This window comes from Hyperoodon ampullatus (assembly GCF_949752795.1).
Source record: "Hyperoodon ampullatus genome assembly, chromosome: 6".
Taxonomy (NCBI): Eukaryota; Metazoa; Chordata; class Mammalia; order Artiodactyla; family Ziphiidae; genus Hyperoodon; species Hyperoodon ampullatus.
Window position 1 is genome coordinate 87,095,033 of NC_136919.1, and position 6,070 is coordinate 87,101,102.

Sequence of the window (6,070 nt, forward strand, 5' to 3'; positions counted from 1 at the left end):
ATGTAAATAAATGTATGCATGCAAGAGGCACACACATGTGCATATGTATATGCACACACATTCTTATCAGCTTACATTCACTCCTTTTTCTCATTGATTTTTGAATTGCTTTAAGAGCAAGGATTTTAACACTGAATTGAATAACTGTAACAAATATTTTAAGATGCACTTCAAAGAAAGCCTAGGATTAGCCATCAGGGAAATGCAAATAGAAACCAAAATGAGATACTGTTTCATACCTACTAGGATGGCTATCATCAAAAAGTCAGATAATAACAAGTGTAGGTGAGGAAGTGGAGAAATTGGAACTCTGCTACACTGCTGGTGGGAATGAAAAATGATTCAGCCACTTTAGAAAACTGGCAGTTTTCAAAAGCTTAACCATAGTGTTACCATAGAATCCAGCATTTTCACTTCTGGGTATAGAACGAAGAGAAATGAAACCATATGTCTACACAAAATCTTGTACATAAACATTCATAGTAGCATTCTTCATAGCAGCCAAAAGGTGGAAACAGACCAATGTCCACTAACTGATGAATGGATAGACAGAATGGGACATATCTGTACAATAAAATGTTATTCTGCCATGAAAATAAATGAGGTATTGATACATGCTACAACATGAATGAACCTTAAAAATCTTACACTGATTGAAGGAAATAGTCACAAATGCCACATACTGTATGCTTCCATTATATGAAATGTTCAAAACAGACAAATATATGGAGACAGAGAGCAGATTAATGGTTGCCTAGAGCTGGAGGGATGGAGGAATTGGGAGCTGGCAGCCAAGGGGTACAGGGTTTCTTTTTGGGGTGGTAAAAATATTCTAAAACTGACTGTGGTGATGATTGCACAACTGTAAATATACCAAAAGCCACAGAATCATACACTTTTTAAAAAATTGGAGTATAGTTGCTTTACAATGTTGTGTTAGTTTCTACTGTACAGCAAAGTGAATCAGCTATACATATACATATAACCACTCTTTCTTTAGATTCTATTCCCATATAGGTCATTACGGAGTATTGAGTAGAGTTCCCTGTGCTATACAGTAGGTTCTCATTAGTTAGCTATTTTATACATAGTATCAATAGTGTATACATGTCAATCCCAATCTCCCAATTCATCCCATTACCCCCTTCCCCCATGGTATCCATACATTTGTTCTCTACATCTATGTCTCTACTTCTGCTTTGTAAATAAGATTATCCATACCAGTTTTTTCAGATTCCACATATATGCATTAATATACGATATTTGTTTTTCTCTTTCTGACTTACTTCACTCTGTATGACAATCTCTAGGTTCATCCATGTCTCTACAAGTCACCCAGTTCCGTTCCTTTTTATGGTTGAGTAATATTCCATTGTATATATGTGCCACATCTTCTTTATCCATTCATCTGTTGATGGACACTTAGGTTGCTTCCATGTCCTGGTGATTGTAAATAGTGCTGCAGTGAACATTGTGGTACATGACCCTTTTTGAATTATGGTTTTCTCAGGGTATATGCCCAGCAGTGGGATTGCTGGGTCGTATGGTAGTTCTATTTTTAGTTTTTTAAGGAACTTCCATACTGTTCTCCATAGTGGCTGTAAATGAGTGACTTGGATGGTGTGTGAATTACATCTCAAAAAACTGTTAAAAAAAAAAGAAAAACCTAGGTGCACATGGTGACTGAACATTTTAGTTGAATGACTTTGGTGGGATGAGTTACTTCATCATCGTTGTCGCGGCTGCACCGGTGGGAATGGGGCGTGAGGCTCAGAGTGCCAACTGGGGGGCGGATAGGTGGCAGGGGACGCAGGCATTGTCGGTTGGGTGCGAGTCCGCCGAGCGGCTTCTCACCCCTTCTCTTGCCCGTCGAAGCCCCGTTCAGCCGGCATCACCATGACCAAGACCGGTAGCCAGGGCGGGAACCTCCGCGAGCTGGACAGCAACAAGCTGGCCCTGAGCCTCAGCGACCTGAATGAGGTCCCGGTCAAGGAGTTGGCTGCCCCCCAAAGGCCACCATACTGGATCTGTCCTGCAGTAAACTGAGTACCCTTCTGTCGGATTTCCGTGGCCTCACACACCTGGTGAAGCTGGACCTGAGTAAGAACAAACTGCAGCAGCAGCCAGCGGGTTTCGGCCTCCTGGTCAACCTCCAGCACCTGGACCTCAACAGCAGGCTGGTCACCCTGCCGGTCAGCTTTGCTCAGCTCAGGAGTCTGAAGTGGCTGGCCTGAAGGATAACCCCCTGGATCCTGTCTTGCTTGGACGAGAAGCAGCGTAAGCAGTGCGCCAACAGGGCGTTAGAGCACACGAAGGCGGTGCAGCTCGATCAGGAGCGAGAGAGGCAGCGGCAGCTGGAAATACATCGAGAGGCCGAGAAGACGTGGGAGGCCAAGTAGCGAGCTAAGGAGGCTCCGGAGCGGAACTGCGGAAGCGGGAGAAGACGGAAGAGAAGGAGCGCCGGAGAAAGGAGTAGGACGCCCTCAAAGCAGCCAAGCGGGAGCAGAAGGAACCTAAGAAGGAAACAGATCAGGCCCCGAAATCTAAGTCCGGCTCTCGGCCCTGGAAGCCACCACCCGGGAACCACACTCGATCCTGGGCTGTGCTGGGGCTGTTGCTGCCGCTGCTGTTGCGTGTGGCTGGCGGGCTCGTCGCTTGTCGGGTGACGGAGCTGCAGCAGCAGCCCGTCTGCACCAGTGTGAACACCATCTACGACAACGCGCTCCGGTGCTGCGCAGCCACGGCATCCTCCGGTGGGTCCTGCAGACTGATTCTCAGCAGGGAGCTTGTCCTCCACGCCTGCTGCCCCCCAGTCTTGGAGCTGGGACTCCTATGGAATTGGGTTCTGCTGGACACAACCTCTTTTTAGTGTCAGACCTACCTGCCGTCATCACGTGGCTGCCGTTTGGTACTTGAGACACCTCCTCTTTGTAAGACTCCTTTGTTCCTTCGTCAGGGTCCCCTGGTGGAATAAGGAGAAATAGGAGGTGGGGATACGTCCTGCATGCTTAAAAGAGTAGGCTTGGGGTGGGGAGAGGAAAAAGCATAGCCATTCCTAGTTGTTATACAAAGCTGTGTAAAGGCAAGACTCATTTCTACTAAAGGTCAGCTGTCACTACACTTATACTTTTGTATGTCACAAAGCCTTTCTTTCATTCCTCCCTGGGGAGCCAGGACAGATCAGGAGGCAGTGTGTTATTGGGGACTAGAGGAACACCACACTCAGCAAATCTAGTCTAAATTGGGCGGGGGCATACCTATTTTTTAAGGACCTCAGACATTCAGATATTTTAACAGTCATACAAAATCTCAGGCTGTGACAGGACTTCCAGCCCATCTAGTCCAATGTAACCCTTGTAGACAGGGAAACAGGCCTTCCAGGACTTGCCTCCGGTCTCCTGGCTAGTTTGAGGCAGAATTGGATTCCCACCCTGGTATCCTTTCTTTCCATCATTTTGCCTCCTTTATAATGTCCTGAGAGAACAAAACTTACACCAGGATTGAGTGTCTCTTGGCTGGAATATAGAATCTTTCATGGGAAACAGATTCATGACCCACAGATAGAAATCTCATAGCCATGAGGTTCTTGGGCAGCTCTTGTAGAGTCCTGAGGCAATTTATGTGGCTTCTATAAAATGGGGACAGTCCAGGCTCCTTGCGTCAATTTGAGAGCATTAATTCCCTGATTGCCAATAAACAAGAAGGTGGACCCTTGCAAAGCCACATTGTCTATGACAGCTCTGTTACATAATTGGTGTGACTAAATACCTCATAGGCAACCTGAAGACTAAAGCTTCATAAGAGACTTTGGTTTAGAATTGATTCTAGACGCAACTACAAGTGCACAATGAAGGGAAATAAGTAGTATCTTGGAGTTTAAAAGTGGTACATTAACGACTAGCACAAATGAGGGCAGAACTGTCCATTCTCTTGTCTGCCAGACTCAGCATTTTCTTGCTCTGTGGCCTCCTTTGCCTCTTTTCACAACAGCTGGGTGAAGGGATCAGAAATGGCCGTCATGGTGCTCCTTCACAGAAGACTCCTGACTGAAAGCTCCTTGCCTCTCCCCAGGGAGAGCAAGAACCTATCATGCTCAGAGACAGAATGGGTTCCAGCCTTTTAGCACTAGTGGCCCACGGATAGGACTGACACTCGTGACTCTCCTGGTAGTGGAAGAAACTACTCTTTTCCTCCTCAGGGAGAGCTCTGCTGTGTAGGCCCACACGTTACTCAGAATCACTTAGTCTTCCTCCAAGCTCCAGAGCCATTGGTACAAGTGCTTTATCGAAGCTAAACACACAGTACATAAAATGAGATAAGAGAATACAGAAGTCAGCATAGTGATCAGATCCCTGTTCCTTGGCTGGTTGAGGCAGCTTCAGTGGATGGCAGGAAGGCGGGAGCACGTCCAGCTTTGTCAAGCAACCCTCCAAGGGCAGTTGACCTGTGACCTCGAGATTAGACACTGAGGTTCTTTTGGATTTTTACAATTATTAAATATGTGTCTGAGTGGTAAAAAACAAACAAACAAAACAAAAACATTTTAGTTGAATGACTCTGGTGGGACGAGCTACTTCATTTTTCCAGCCACTCAGAGGCAGAGTATTAATGGCCAAATGCTCATTTGCCCTGGTTATGAGCTAGGGGGTGCAAAATGGAATAGTGATCAAAAAACAGACTTTGCAATCAAGTAGATCTCTGTGGTCTTCGGCCAATTATTTACCTTCCCTGAGCCTGTTTCCCAAGGTCTGTTGTGGCTACTTTGAAGGGGTGTTGTGACTTTAAAAGGTAAAAAATGTAAATTGACAGCATAGTCCTTGATTCAGAGTAATTTCTTAAGCGCTTATTTTGGTTTAACCTCTTTTTTCTTTAACTGTTTATAACTCTGCACATTTAGGAATTAACACTTTACCAAACAGAAATAATATAATCTGTGCTTCAGAGCAGGCAAGAATGAAAAGATTAGTACAAATCAAGACTGAAGCTGAAAGTAAAGTAAGTTTTTCTGGTATTGGAAAAAAAATTCTTAATATAAATAGTGACGTAGCTCCCTGCATTTGGCAGATATTTGTGTGTGTATATAAATAATTGCTCTCTTTCCTCTGAAGTGCTGATACAAAAACAGAAGTTCGAAAATATCGCATGGTATTTCCACTCTTACTGGAAGCACCGAGGGTCTCAGAGGCTCCCATGTCACCTCAGTTGCCTGTGCTCATTTATATTAGCTATTTATCCAACCTGTATATTTTTTGAGCACCTTAGCATTTTCTGTAGAATTTATGAAATCTGCTACAGAAATGAATTTACCTTGAGGGTTCTCAGCCTAGGTTCATGTCACACTTTGATTTGAATTAAGGCAAATGAACATACTCTTATTGTCACCTGTGGACTTAACCATCTGTTGTGCATTGCAAGGGCCACAGAAGAAATAGAAAGATCAGCCTGCATCTCAAAACTTTAATTGGAGAGACAAAAAAAACAGATGTGTAAAATAGCTGGAAAACTGTAAGTTACGTATATGGCAGTTTTAGCATTTTGGAAAGAAAACATCTTAGATATGCTAAGGCAGGAGGGAGGCTATATGGCAAGATCTGAGTAGATGTTTGAGAAGTGAAAACGAGCTGGTAATCATACACCATGAGAAGGGGCTTTTGTGTTGCCACAATGAACATTTTCTAGTGTTGTTGTTTCTTTTCCTTTCTTTAATAATTCTTCTCCTTCCCTCCATCTTCCTCCCTTCTTTATCCTCCCCCTCCTTCTTCTTGTGTATCAATTTGAAAACATTTTCGTGTCATCTAAGAGTTTAGGTTGAGGGTTGGGGTATGTGATGCTCTTTATAAGCCTCAGACTGTATTCAGGTGTGTATCTTTATCTATATTACCTACTGGAAGATGCTTTGTAAGCCTGAATTACTTTAATACCTGCCTTTCATTTCCACTTTACTCAGGTTATATTTACCATACTAACTAATCTTTGAATAGCACTAAAAAGTTTACCTAGAATTCTCATAGGTTATCTCATTTAATCTCATAATTATCATGTCAGGTAATTTCTTGTTAGCTCATTTTAT

General features: G+C 43.7%; 1 pseudogene across 1 annotated transcript; it reads left to right on the forward strand.

Moving 5' to 3' along the window:
- The first annotated feature begins 1,896 nt into the window (after positions 1-1,896).
- LOC307054842 (leucine-rich repeat-containing protein 59-like) lies at positions 1,897-2,916 on the forward strand (annotated as a pseudogene). The gene has a single exon. The product of its transcript is annotated as a leucine-rich repeat-containing protein 59-like (transcript).
- Positions 2,917-6,070: the final 3,154 nt, after the last annotated feature.